The 14,292-nt window shown below is 44.6% G+C and overlaps 1 protein-coding gene across 1 annotated transcript in view; it reads right to left on the reverse strand.

Annotated features, from left to right (window-relative positions):
- Window positions 1-14,292, reverse strand: part of LOC138278794 (uncharacterized) — a 344,627-nt gene that overhangs the window by 54,124 nt on the left and 276,211 nt on the right. The window lies entirely within an intron of this gene.

The following is a 14,292-nucleotide window of genomic DNA, read 5'->3' on the forward strand; positions in this document are numbered from 1 at the left end:
AATCGTAAGGAATTACTTCAAGCAGTAAGCAACTGAAAATTGTACAGTATCGTTATCGTTTAGATTCTACCGTAAGCCTAAAACATCTATGACAAATATGAACAGCACATGCAGGAAAGCACTGCTGGTCATCTTCAATTCACCTTTCATTTCTACTGAGAGGTGACTATGAAATGGGCTCATGGTTTCCATACAAATGTTCAACATGTTACATACTGTTAAAAATATTAACTGATTCTTCAGTGTGATAAACATAATTAAAAAACAAGACGCCTCTGAATTTGACAAATTGTTATATTCCATTTTTTTTGTCACATGTGGTATATAGTTTAATTGTCAGTTGTATTTTAGTTTGCCTTCATTTGAATTTCCTTCATAAAAACACTATGGTCCTGGTTTAGATCTGTGTGGGGGCGTCGGACCCGAAAACACTGTCAATTTGACGGTATTCCGCCCACCGTATTCAGATGTATTGTGGCTGAGCCACAGACCGCAACAATGGATTGCTCTTCCTAGCCGTCAGGCTTGCGGGTTCCGGCTGACCCTATTTAGATGTTACAGTCCTGCAGCCATTGTACTGGAGGTGGATTGCTGATGGAGGGAGCCCATTGCTGGACCCAATGGACATTGTACAATGGCAGCAGCAATGGACTAGAGTTAAGTCATGCACACACACTGTACCTTAGCCATTTGTGTCCCCTTGCACAACACACAACACACCACAAACACACTGTAGTCCATTGTCATTCTACCACCACATATCATGTACATCAAAAACACACGTTGCCATATATCCAGGACACAACACACATACATTGTTGACACTTCACCCACACACAACACAACTGACAAAACTACTTATTCATCCACACACACTCACACACAAGCACAGCTTCACACATCACAATGACAACCAAACAACACTCTCCTATATGTTGCACACAACATACAACCAAACATACACAACAACATTGAACTCACATTCCAGTGGCTCACATACAGAAACAACAACGTCACCCACTGACCAACTCAACCAGCCAATCGAATTGCATACACTTATAGAAGTAATGAATCACAGTAGACAGGTGTGAATGTAACGTCACTGTGGTGTCAGCATTTATTTGGCAATGAATACTGACAACAATATGACAATTAGCTATGTGTGCGATATGTGTCATGTACCAGTGTGTCCCCATCCATGTCCCACACAAAGGTGTTTCTGACATATGCATGACACAATAATTCTAAATATTATCGTGACATGTGTATGACCTCAGTGGCCCTGAGCTCATATGTGGTGACCATGAAACGTACACAACCAATTTCGGTTCTCTACCTTTAAGTCCGGCAGTAGTGACGGAAGGTCAGCCCAGTCTTGTCCATTCAAAAATGAAAGTGGAATGGGGAAAAAAGGTAGGTTTGTAACCCAATTCCCCTCCATTCCATCAACTCAGGTGTTGAGGTCAAACTGCCACAGCTGGCTTGGTGATAAGGCACATCCATACCTGCTCGGCAGTAACAGTGGCTGCTGTCCCTCTGTCAGACCCTATTCCTGCTGTTGCTGCTGTTGAGGTGGCTGAAAATTCTTGACAAAGTCGGTGGGACTCAGGCTCCCTTTTGCCTGCGATCCAAGACATCTAAATTGGAGAGGCGGATCGCCAAGGTGGCAGATACGTTTTTCAACAGAAAATTGGCAGCGGGACCAGATCTAAATCAGGCCCCATATTAAGTTAGAAGGATTGCCCCCTCCCAAATTAGTAATAAATGCTGTCACAGACAGGGCATAAACATTTTTCTCGAACCGGCTTGACCCCAGGTAAAATGCCATCTTTGGACCTATGCACACAGGCTGTGGGCTTGACTCCATGGTACAAACATGTTCCTGGGGCAGGTGAGGGTTTTGTCCCTAAAGGGCCCACTGCTTCCGGGTACTTAAAACGAGTGTGTGACGGCAGCAGAAAACATTGTCATGAGTGGGCTGTGAGTGGGATCCCAGGGTTACTCACACCTATGGTGGAGTGCAGTGCAATGAATGGACATAGGGCATATTGACAAGGGCTCCATTAATCCCAGTGGGGCTGGTAACAGAAGTTACCACATCACTGAGATTTCAAGGAAAGCAAGCAAAATGTCTGGGTGAAAATCTCCATGAAAATGGAGAAAACCACAAGAGAGTCGGGTCATAAACACATATTATCCAATTATAAAGGTTATCGGTAAGTAATACAAACCATAATCCAAGCCGGCATTGTTCTTATGAAAATGGGATGGCTCAACTCTGAACATAATAAATAAATAAACGGTTTGCCGGTTCTGGCACTGGCTTAGTGCCAAATGTAAATGGCCAGGGCCATACATTTTAGTATACAATATTAAATCATGCTTAAATTCCCTCCCCTCCTAAAATTCATTTTAAACTTGTTTCTTCAATAATGGACTTGTAGTGAAGGGCGGGGATATCAGTCATGAACATAGGAATTGCATTTCTAAAATGTGACATGGTGGCCTATGGTGGAACCAGGGAGCCCAAGGCAAACAATGAAACAGATCCCCTATGCCCTGGTTAGTACTGCTAAACAGCCACATGTGAGGGAGGACTTTAAAAAGACCCTGGGCCCCAATGCCACTGCCACGTGCCTCGCTGTCACTATCTACACCTCCTGATATAGAATGGAATGGTCAAGTTTTCATACAGGCTTGGAGGCCCTGGTCTCTGTTAGTGACTCAGACAGGGGAAGAAGTCTGCTCTAGAGGCAGAGTCATGTTTCTACAAAAGAGAATAGAGAAATGCAAGGAACCAGTGGAAGGCAGTGATGTAAGCAGGGTCAGGTTAACGTTTCCATCCAACACGAACATTCCACAACCAGATAGTGATAAAAGAAGGGAAAAGTCGTGACAATCGATGGAAGAGAGCTAGAGGCAGAGATACCTATGACACAGAACGGGGGATTCGGGCAGATCTTCTAGTACAGTCTCAGGGAGTGCTTGGGGGTAAAGCATGGTCTTCTGGTCATTCCTAAATTTGGTGGTCCATTCATACCAAGTAAACTCCAAAAATCACCAGATAGAACAGCCTGTCAGATGGAGCAAAGATCCCGGTTGGCAGCAGCAAGTGCTGTAATTGGCATCTTTGAAGTAAACAACTCGACACGTTCATGGCTGAGCATGGACCCAGCCTACACAGATGGCATATATAACCCATCCCTCTTAACAACTGTTCACGACAATGACCATGTGATGATGTAAGATGCTCTCTTCAAGATTAAAAAACAAAGTGGAGAAACACAACCCCGATTGTAGTCGATAGAAGACCCACCTGCTGTTCAGTTCCAGAAGCATGTAAGAGTCAGAGCACAAGAGGCTGCTTTTTGTTGCACTGTTCTCTTCTTACTGCACAAAATGAATCACCACTTCAAACACATCAGCACACAAACATTTGCCTAATAATTACGGGGTGTGTTTACCGGTTAGGTGTTCTGCCAAGACACTCTCCTAGCTATTGCTTCGGCCTCCCTCTTTGAGCCGAAGTAAGGACTGGTATATGGGCAAAACACACATCTCTATTCCAGAAAAGCCTAGGACAGTCTGTTTTACACACCACCTCTGTGGGTAAGATGTCAGCTGTTCTGCCTTGGTCAAGTGCTAGAGGGACGTACTACCTGTTCTTTGTGGGACCAATAGTAAGGTGGATTCATAGTTCTGGTTTCATACCTTAGTTGAACTTTTGAGGCATTTGAATGGGCAGCAGTTGCATTAACATACATGTGTAGTTATTCTAAGGCTCATTATTATACTTTTTATGCAGACACAATGTCAAATACCATAGGATGAAGTTTTACATTGTGAATCCACTGGCAAATACATTTGTAAGGGGATTGGCAGAACCCTTTTCAGAGGGTCACGGGGCATGCAGGGGCTACTGGGCCCGACCTTGGTGTTTGGGGCCTTTTACTGCTGATGTGACATTGCCAACCTACTATGGATCCTGAGCAACTGAGCCAGGTACCCCTTCTGCGTTTGACACTCATTGGTTGCTGTGGACCAGCAGCCAAACACTCCCTCAGATGTGGGGGACTGTAGATACAGGTAAAGCATAACTCAAAGTCACACAGTACAAACAATAAATCAATGTCCAGGCAAATATTTGCTTTTATAAGAAAGAATAAAGTATTTTATTTTTAACTCTAGACATTCAAAATAATATTGATACTCATATGCAATAACACCCCCCCATTGAGGTTGGATTCTAGTAGTTCCCAGGTAAATTCCTATCTCACCCTCTACCTAGTAACATGTTCTGGGTTGCTCCCCATTCACTGTGAGCACATCCAGGTAATATGTACTAGTAGGCAGTACTCAAGAGTTCCCCTCTGAGTATGTAGCTATTAGTTAAAAGTGTCTATGTTGCTGTATCACCGTTAGAAGCAAGTCCCTTGGGGTTTCAAAGGCCTAGTTCCAGTCTTACCCCCTCTGGTGGTAAGCAAGTGTTCAGCAGTGCAGTAAGTGCCCTCTCCAAAGGCCATGCTGAGTCCAGATTATGTTTGATGAAGACAGACCACAAGTAGTTCACACAGCAGCACCCAATAGGTGCAGGCTCTCTCCCCTGAGAAGTGCTGCTAGCTTTCCCAGCGATCAGAGCTAACGGCGATGGGGAGTATTCTTCCGGCTCCCTACTAGGGCTCTGGCAAGGGTGTCACACTTTTGTGGTTGGAAGGCTTGACCTAGCAGTCATGGCAGTAATCTCCTCGTCTGTGTCACGACCCAAACACTTGGCCACAGTAGTACTGGGAGTCCCTACTGGAATATAGGATTGCGACCTTACAATCAGACACAGACTCTTCCAGTGTGATTGCTCTCAATAAGGTGGCCTCTTCTGTTATACAAGGTCACCGATCTCCGTTGTCACAAGCCTCATGCTCCGGTACCATATAAGTTCAACCTAGACCCCCTCTGGCATATGGGGTCACTGTGGTGTGGGGTTGCAGGTCTGATGCTTCCCACATGACACTTTCCACATGGCTGAGATTATGACAGCCCTTTCCTGAAAACCGGGTTTGCTGAACCATTCCAGCATATGGGCAATGGCCTGATTGCTGAGCAGCCATCCTCCTCACATCTGGTTCAGGTAGTCCTCCCTATAGAGCTCCTCACTGAACCTCCCTTCCTCCACCATTCTCCTCTTCCTCACAGAGCACACTTGTCTTAGCAAGCAGGCATAAGCTGGTATTCAAGGCACCAAGGCCTGTTCCATCACACACCATTGAGAATATCAAGCCATGGCCCCCAGTTCAGGTCACAGGCAGAAGTCTTGCAGAGCATTGTCTTCTCACAAAGCCTATCTGGCTCCTTGGCAGATGGCAAATATTGAGGTCTCAACCTCTGTTTTTTATAGTCCATTTTCAGACAACAAAATGTAGTTTAGAGTGAGAATCTTTGAAGTTTTGTGTTGCGGTTCTGCTTCTTTTGAAGAGGACATTGAATCAAAGTTGCCCTTCAAGAAGAGACATGAAGAGACAGCAACAGATGTGTCTTAATTCGAATACCTCAGCCATAAATTGCAACCGCTAGTCATAAATTCTGCAAGTTGATTGGTGGCCGAACGATGAGTTTTCGCTACTGCGTCCCCAGACTTCACAAAATTGTCCCATCTGATAGTGCACTGGTTGATAGACACCACTACTGAAAGCATGGGATCCTGCTCACCCAGAACTTGCCCCTTGTTTTGGGATGACATGTCCCACTTCATCATAATAGGAAAGTGGTCACTACCTTGGTGATTACCTATCCTCAGATCAATAGTTTTATGGCATATCCTTAAATCAATAAAAATGTAGTGAATATAACTACTATAATTCCCTGATTAAAGGTGTGCGTGGCAGGATTTACCGAAGGGAAACGTCCATTCCCTGGTCGCAGGCCATACTTGACCATTAAGGGGGTGATTCAGACCTTGGCGGACGGCGGAGGCCGTCCGCCAAGGTTCCGCCGCCGAATGACCGCACCGCGGTCAAAAGACCGCGGCGGCCATTCAGACATTTCCGCTGGGCCGGCGGGCGCTCTCCAAAAGAGCGCCCGCCGGCCCAGCAGAAATGCCCCTGCAACGAGGACGCCGGCTCAGAATTGAGCCGGCGTAGTTGCAGGGGTGCGACGGGTGCAGTTGCACCCGTCGCGTATTTCAGTGTCTGCAAAGCAGACACTGAAATACTTTGCGGGGCCCTCTTACGGGGGCCCCTGCAGTGCCCATGCCATTGGCATGGGCACTGCAGGGGCCCCCAGGGGCCCCGCGGCACCCCCTACCGCCATCCTGTTCATGGCGGGTTTCCCGCCATGAACAGGATGGCGGTAGGGGGTGTCTGAATCCCCATGGCGGCGGAGCGCGCTCCGCCGCCATGGAGGATTCAATGGGGCAGCGGTAAACCGGCGGGAGACCGCCGGTTTACCCTTTCTGACCGCGGCTCAACCGCCGCGGTCAGAATGCCCTCGGGAGCACCGCCAGCCTGTTGGCGGTGCTCCCGTGGTCGGTGACCCTGGCGGTCACCAGCCGCCAGGGTCAGAATGACCCCCTAAGTCTATAACCAGAAAAGCAGTATCACTTACTTTTACTGGCTTGTAAGTTGTAGAGAGGGGAGGACTTCCCCACAATCAATCTTCTTCCTGTTTAAATATGTAGGGTATTTTCTCAATGAAGTGTTAAACCTCCTGCAATAATAATATGATGTTTGAAAGATAGCTCTGCCATAAATATGTGTTTAAGAGACTAAGGTGGTCATTCTGACCGCGGTGGGCGGTGGTCGCCGCCCGCCATGCGGTTACCGCCGAAAGACCGCACCGCGAGACCGCGGCGGCCATTCCAACTTTCCCGCTGGGCCGGCGGGCGCCCTCCAAAAGAGCGCCCGCCGGCCCAGAGGGAAAGCCACTGCAACAATGAAGCCGGCTCCGAATGGAGCCGGCTGAGTTGCAGGGGTGCGACGGGTGCAGTCGCACCCGTCGCGATTTTCACTGTCTGCTAAGCAGACAGTGAAAATCTTTGTGGGGCCCCCAGGGGCCCCACGACACCTGTTCCCGCCATCCTGTTCCTGGCGGTAAAAACCGACAGGAACAGGATGGCGGGAAGGGGGTCGGAATCCCCATGGCGGTGCTGCTGGATTCCCTGGGCCGGGGGAAAACCGGCGGGAAACCGCTGGTTCCTCTTTTCTGACCCCGGCTTTACCGCCACGGTCAGAATGGCCCTGGAAGCACCGCCAACCTGTTGGCGGTGCTTCCGTGGTCCCCGGCCCTGGCGGTTTGAAACCGCCAGGGTCGGAATGACCCCCTAAAAGTTTTAAAGATTTGATGAAAGGCACTGGGTATATTATAAATATTGACAAGCGAGAGACAGGGGACTGTTTTGGGCTGACACTAAGTACTAGAATGTCAGATGAATCAAAATATACTTCCTTTATAATACAGCCTAGAGAAATATTTGTCCATATGATAAGGCCCCCCACCGCCCTCCCCACTTTAGAATGAATAGTCTCCTTACAATAGGAATCAAAGCCCTGACTAAACATATTTGTGGTAGACCAAGTCTCCAGAAATAAGGATATGTCAAAGTTCTCACTATACAAGCCCCAGTCCACATCATCAGCCTTGCTCCTTATACCTGCAATGTTCCATGAGATTATAAAGAAAGGAAGAAAGTGCTTTTCCATAGACAATGTAGGAAGTCCACAGTCCCTGGGAGTTACAGTGTCCAACCCAATATCTGGTCTCCTCAAGTTGACTTTTATTATGTTGTTTGCAGCAATAGAGTAGTGAGGCTCACTCTCACAAATAGATGATAGACACCTAGTCATTTGGGCCCGGGCATTCACACATTGAAATAATGCATTCACATCCTCTTGTTAAATAGCCACTTTAAGTAGTTAATCTACATCCCTTCATTGCTATTTGAAATCTGCCTCAAACTCCTGGCCTCACCTCGCGCCGACCCTGTGCTAGTTATCATTTTATCCTTCTGCAGCAGCAGCCGACATTCAGACCATCGTCTTTTAAAAACAATATTCGAGCCGATACGGGGCAAGAAATGGGAATGCATGGATAATAAGCCTTCCACCAAATCCAGGCTAGACAGCTTTATATCCATCATGTCCTATTGTTCTGTTCTCTCTGAGTGAAGCTTTGCAAATAATATGTCTGAATCAACAATCAATCAACATTGTTGTACATGTCTTAGCTAGTGAGTGGTCTTGTTTTTTAAGGACATGGTGCCTTCAAAGGAACTTGTTGGTAATTTGGGCACATTGAGCATATACACCAAGTAACCTTGCCTATGGTCCAGTAAGGTTTTACATCTTTCCATATTATTTGGGACTAACACAGGAGGGCTTTTATTAGCACTGTCAGTGCTATAGACACTCAGCATATCTTCCGTTTTGCCCATTCTTTGATTTTCCAAAATCATACCTTTGACATAAGCAGTAATTTTATTTTGTAATTCCTCTCTCTATTCAAGACTGTTCCTTTTAGCCAGCTGATTACCTTCCTCCAAAGTTCTTATTATCCTTTCAACAGCACCATTCATTTCTCGGTGACAAATCGAACTTCATTTGTGTAGAATTTGTGTAGAATGCCCCTTTCAGAAAAGAATCTTTCAATTTAAAGAGAACAAAACTGAGGTCCGTTATCAGAAAGAAAGGACTTCCAAAAGCTCTCTCACTTAAACACTTCCTCCAAAAACCTAATCACTCCTGAGGATGTAATATCCTGCATGCACACCACTTCACCAATCTTGAATAAAGATCCACCAACAGTATGATATATGGTGTACGATGTTATCTTCTAAGTGGTCCAACTATATCTATAGCTACTTCTTCCAATGGGAACTCAGGAAGTTGTCTGCACGCAAAGGGGATCTGTTTATTAGTTAAAATTTTATCACGATCCTTGCATTTTTGGAAAACCCCAAACCATCCTTACCACCCGGATATGCGTCCCTAGCCACCAAAAATCTACATGTGACTTCTTTTTAGTCTTTATTGTACCTAAATGGCCTAGATGAGCTTGTGTTATCAGTTTATCTTTCACACTCCGTGGGGGCACCAACCGAGTGCCCTTTAGCAACACAAACCTATCCGCAGGCAACTCATCATTAACCATACTCCATGGTTTTTCCAGTATACCAAAACAACTGTCTTTACACCTTGTCATCACCTCCATTAACTCTGAATCCTTTGACATATCATCCTTTCATTCCTCCTGTTATTAACCTAACAGAACTTAACAGACATTCACTTCCTCCTCCAAAAAATAATTCTGAAATTCCTCTGCATCTGCTTCATTGACCAGTCTCAACAGATAATCCACTGACACATTGCTAACCCAGATTTATACTCAACGTCAAACAATATGCTTGTTAGTCTATCATCCACCTCCGAACCCTGGATGATATGGAATGTAGACCTTTTTCATACAAACTTTCCATTAAAGGTTTATGGTCCAAATTAACTTTAAATTTGCAACCCCAAATCAAATTTTTGAACTTTCTTAATGCCTAGACTATGGCCAACACCTCTTTTTTAATCATGGAGTAATTGATTTCTGATCCATGCAAACATCTGGAAGCACAAGCTATCAAGCAATCAACGCCATTTCTTTTTTGAAAAAGCACTTCTCAAACCTTTGGAACTTGCATCCATAACAATATTGGTCTCTTCACCCTGAACATATGTCTGTAAGCAATATGCATTCTTCAAACCCCTTTGGAGAGCATCAAGCTCTTCTTAACATTTCAGGCTCCACTTGAATATTACATTCTTCCCTAACAGAATTTTCAATGGCACTGATTTATCCGCATAGCTTCTGATGAGTTTTCCATAATATTCAGACATCCCCAAAAATGATGCTACTGCTTTCTTAGAGGAAGGTTCTTTCAGTACTACAATTGTCTCAACCAATTTATTTTCTTTGGTGCAACCCCTCTCTCAGAAATTTCATGTCATAAATAGGTCATTTTGTTCATTTATTTGAAAAATGTATCTCCTTTGACACAAATTTATCTCCTCTTATGCTTTTTCCGTTTATTCCTGCAAAATTTCAAATAATGTTTTTTTCCACACACATTACTATAAGCAATTAAAGCAGGGCACTCTCTAACATTGGCTATAGGTCCACTCATCCCACATCTAACCTCACACATAACTTCAAGTTTCTCATGTTGAAATATGTTTTTCCTTATCACTGTTCAACTCACATACCCATTTTAACATGTGCTTGACTCTTTTTGCTATTATGACCAATTCTTCTAGCGGTGGCTCATCTTTAAGCCACGACCTTTCTCTTATCTTGTCAGTTTTACATTGGAGCACAAATTGATTGTGACTCTGTTTCTCTGTTGCAGCGCCAAACGTACAAGTCACAGCTAATTTCCTCTTCCCTGTGATGTAATCTTTCACTGACTCTTCAAGTCCTTGTTCTCCAAACCCAAAATGATACCTTTCCATAATGGTACTTACACGTGGAAGGTAAAGTCGACCCAACTGTAATATTTATTTAGATCTCTTCTCTTGACCACATCCTTCTTCCATTTGTTCCACCATTTGAGTGGTTTTCCAGAGTTAATCATGTAAAACAGCAGTGGTATTACATTCTGCATTTTCTCTTTCTTTTATAACAACCTTAGAACTACAAAAATGAAAAAAAATAAAACTGGCTAAAATCTCTGTTTGAACCTTCACTAAAGCTCAAACCGATAACCACACTATAGGAAAAAACAATTTCTGTTCCTACACAAACATATACATTTTGCTAGAGACAAAGAATGTAGGTTTGCTCCACTCCAGTTTGGTCAAAATCTCCAAAAATCAGTTTTCCTGTTGATTAAATCAAAACCACTTTAAAGAGTGTCTGTCAAGGTGTTCTGTCACCACAAAACAAGCATGCATAATAAAAAATCATTTCAAAGAAGTAGTTTGTCCCAAGTAGATCTTGTACTGAGTACTCACCTTCTGAATAGCTGGTATGCGATTCACTTGGGATTTCTGAACAGACTTATAGTTCAGGCACAGTAAATCCAATACTATGACTCTCACTATTTTTGTGGACCCAAAGGCTCTTCAGTGTGATGAACATAATAACCTGGTGTGCCTGTCACAATATATACAACACAGTCTCCTTGTAAACAAACACAGAGACTCTCAACCAACACATAGATTTCTTGAAGATAAGCACTTGGTGTGCCTCTTACCATAAGCACAGATACTGAGGCTCTTCAGAAATGGTATGCCACTTCACGCTTTCCCCCACCGGCAGACTTCCCCTTGAATGTAATGCTAGACTTCACCATCCCCACAGTTGGCTGTTGAAATGTCACGGACAATCAAACTTTACATCTAATTTATTAACATTCTGCCCAATTTCTATGACAGATAGATCTGGTAATATACAGTGATCGTTATATGCATTCAACGGGGTTTCTACCACCAATCAGGTTTTTTTCCCCATGACCCACATGTTTTCTACTGCCGATAGGGCTTTTGAACTAAGTTGCATTTCACCACCAATGTAGATCAGCTTCTCACCTGCTACATTTCAGCACTCAACCTCATGACGGCAATTGTGGGTACCGAGGCTGCGCACCTCATCTCCAGCACCTTGCAACCTATGCTTTCCTAGCAAATTTTCCCTCTAAAGCTCCTCAGCCTTCAACAGACATTTTTTACGGCATCTCGATTTTGAGTTTTCCTCTAGTAAAGCTGACATCCAATCCTCATCGCCAGTGAAGCAAAGTGGTCTTTTAAGAAAACACATGAAGAGACAGTAATTGTAATAGTAATTTTTTTTCAAGAAGGGACTCTGATTCATTGAGGCTTGTCGCATAACCTCGACCATGCGTTAGGACCTTGGCACGTGGCTAACACATGTACAGTTGATGTCACAACTAACGACTCTGAGGAGGGACGCAACAGCCACAGGATAGTGACGGTCTGAACATGCCCAGACTTGCCCTCATAGGTGGAGAAAAACGGGGCACACCTGCAGGGCTACCTTTTTTCCCAGCCCAAATTCCTAGACACTATGGCAAGGACCCTGGCACATGATCAACATCTGATCACATGATGGCACAACCCACGTGACCCACCTACACCTATGTCAGTTCCGGGGTGGGTTCTCAGGGGGACCGGAAGTCCCAATACAGAAATTAGGTCATTTCCGGGGTGGGACAACTGTCCTTTTCGAGCTGTATGAAAAAAGGTATCTGCTATAAGCATATGAATAAAGAGGAAAAAAAAAAAATGAAAAGCTATCAGCACAATGGTTACACTCAATGACATTGTAAATAGTGTATTATACATTTATATTGTGATATATGTTAAGATAGGTTAATGTATTTATTTAATTATAATTATATATAATGGTATGCTCCTACTTACCTTGGAATGTTGGCCAATGGACCAGCTGGGAGTTTGCCATGGAATGTTGGTGATGCTTGCTTTGAATAAGTCTTTGAATAAACTTGTGAAACCTCTTCCTCTGCATAGTTACTACAGAATTATTTACTACAGAAATCTTTGGCGACGAGGATGGGATCACTTTGAAGAGGCTGTGTAGGGGCAGCTGGATTCCTCACCCCTGAGCCAGTGAGAATTATTGCCGTCTGCGCTAATTTCTTGCCGCAGTATATGTGAGCAAGTTTTGGTCTGCGCGGTGGGAAATTGTTCGAGTATGCAGTGCAGTGAGGAGTGAGCGCTTATGGTGGAGTCGACAAGCACTCTCGAGGCTCCTGTCAGCGCAGCATGGCGGCCCACACAAGTGAGGTACTACTTTTATCAGGAGACTTCGGGGAACGGTGGGTGGAAGGACATTTGTGGCTCCTCTCAGATTCAAGAACTTTCTGTCACTGAAATGTGAGGAAAAAGTGTTTTTTTAGCAAAAGTTTGAGGTTTGCAAAGAACTCTGGTTAACAGAAACAGGTGAGAGCCCCACAAGTCACCCCATCTTGGATTCCCCTAGGTGTCTAGTTTTCCAAAATGTGCAGGTTTGGTAGGTTTACCTAGGTGCCCACTGACCTAGAGGCCAAAATCCACAGCTGGGCAGTTTGCAAAAAACAGCTCTGTTTTCTTTGGGAAAATGTGATGTGTCCACGTTGTGTTTTGGGGCATTTCCTGTCGCAGACATATGGCCTACCCATACAAGTGAGGTAACATTTTTACTGTGAGACTTGGGGGAACGCTGAGTGGAAGGAAATTTGTGGCTCCTCTCAGATTCCAAAACTTTCTGTCACCGAAATGTGAGGGAAAAGTGTTTTTTAGCCACATTTTGAGGTTTACAAAGGATTCTGGGTAACAGAACCTGGTGAGAGCACCACAATTCACCCCATCTTGGATTCCCCTAGGTGTCTAGTTTTCAACAACGTGCAGGTTTGGTAGGTTTCCCTAGGTGCCGGCTGAGCTAGAGGCCAAAATCCACAGGTAGGCACTTTGCAAAAAACAGCTCGGTTTTCATTGGGAAAATGTGATGGGCCCACGTTGTGTTTTGGGGCGTTTTTTGTCACGGGCACTAGGCCTATCCACACAAGTGAGGTACAGTTTTTATCAGGAGACTTGGAGGAACGCTGGGTGGAAGGACATTTGTGTCTCCACTCAGATTCCAGAACTTTCTGTCACCGAAATGTGAGGAAACTTTGTTTTTTTGTCCAAATTTTGAGGTTTTAAAAGGATTCTGGGTAACAGATCCTGGTGAGAGGCCCACAAGTCACCCCATCTTGGATTCCCCTAGGTGTCTAGTTTTCAACAACGCGCAGGTTTGGTAGGTTTCCCTAGGTGCCGGCTGAGCTAGAGGCCAAAATCCACAGCTAGGCACTTTCCAAAAAAACAGCTCTGTTTTCATTGGGAAAATGTGATGGGTCCACATTGTGTTTTGAGACATTTCCTTTCGCGGGCACTAGGCCTACCCACACAAGTGAGGTACAATTTTTATCAGGAGACTTTGGGGAACGGTGGGTGGAAGGACATTTGTGGCTCCTCTCAGATTCCAGAACTTTCTGTCACCGAAATGTGAGGAAAAAGTGTTTTTTAGCCAAATTTTGAGGTTTGCAAAGAACTCTGGTTAACAGAAACTGGTGAGAGCCCCACAAGTCACCCCATCTTGGATTCCCCTAGGTGTCTAGTTTTCCAAAATGTGCAGGTTTGGTGGGTTTCCCAAGGTGTCCACTGACCTAGAGACCAAAATCCACAGCTAGGCAATTTGCAAAAAACAGCTCTGTTTTCTTTGGGAAAATGTGATGTGTCCACGTTGTGTTTCGGGACATTTCCT

Source organism: Pleurodeles waltl, chromosome 2_2, assembly GCF_031143425.1.
Source record: "Pleurodeles waltl isolate 20211129_DDA chromosome 2_2, aPleWal1.hap1.20221129, whole genome shotgun sequence".
NCBI classification, from domain to species: Eukaryota; Metazoa; Chordata; class Amphibia; order Caudata; family Salamandridae; genus Pleurodeles; species Pleurodeles waltl.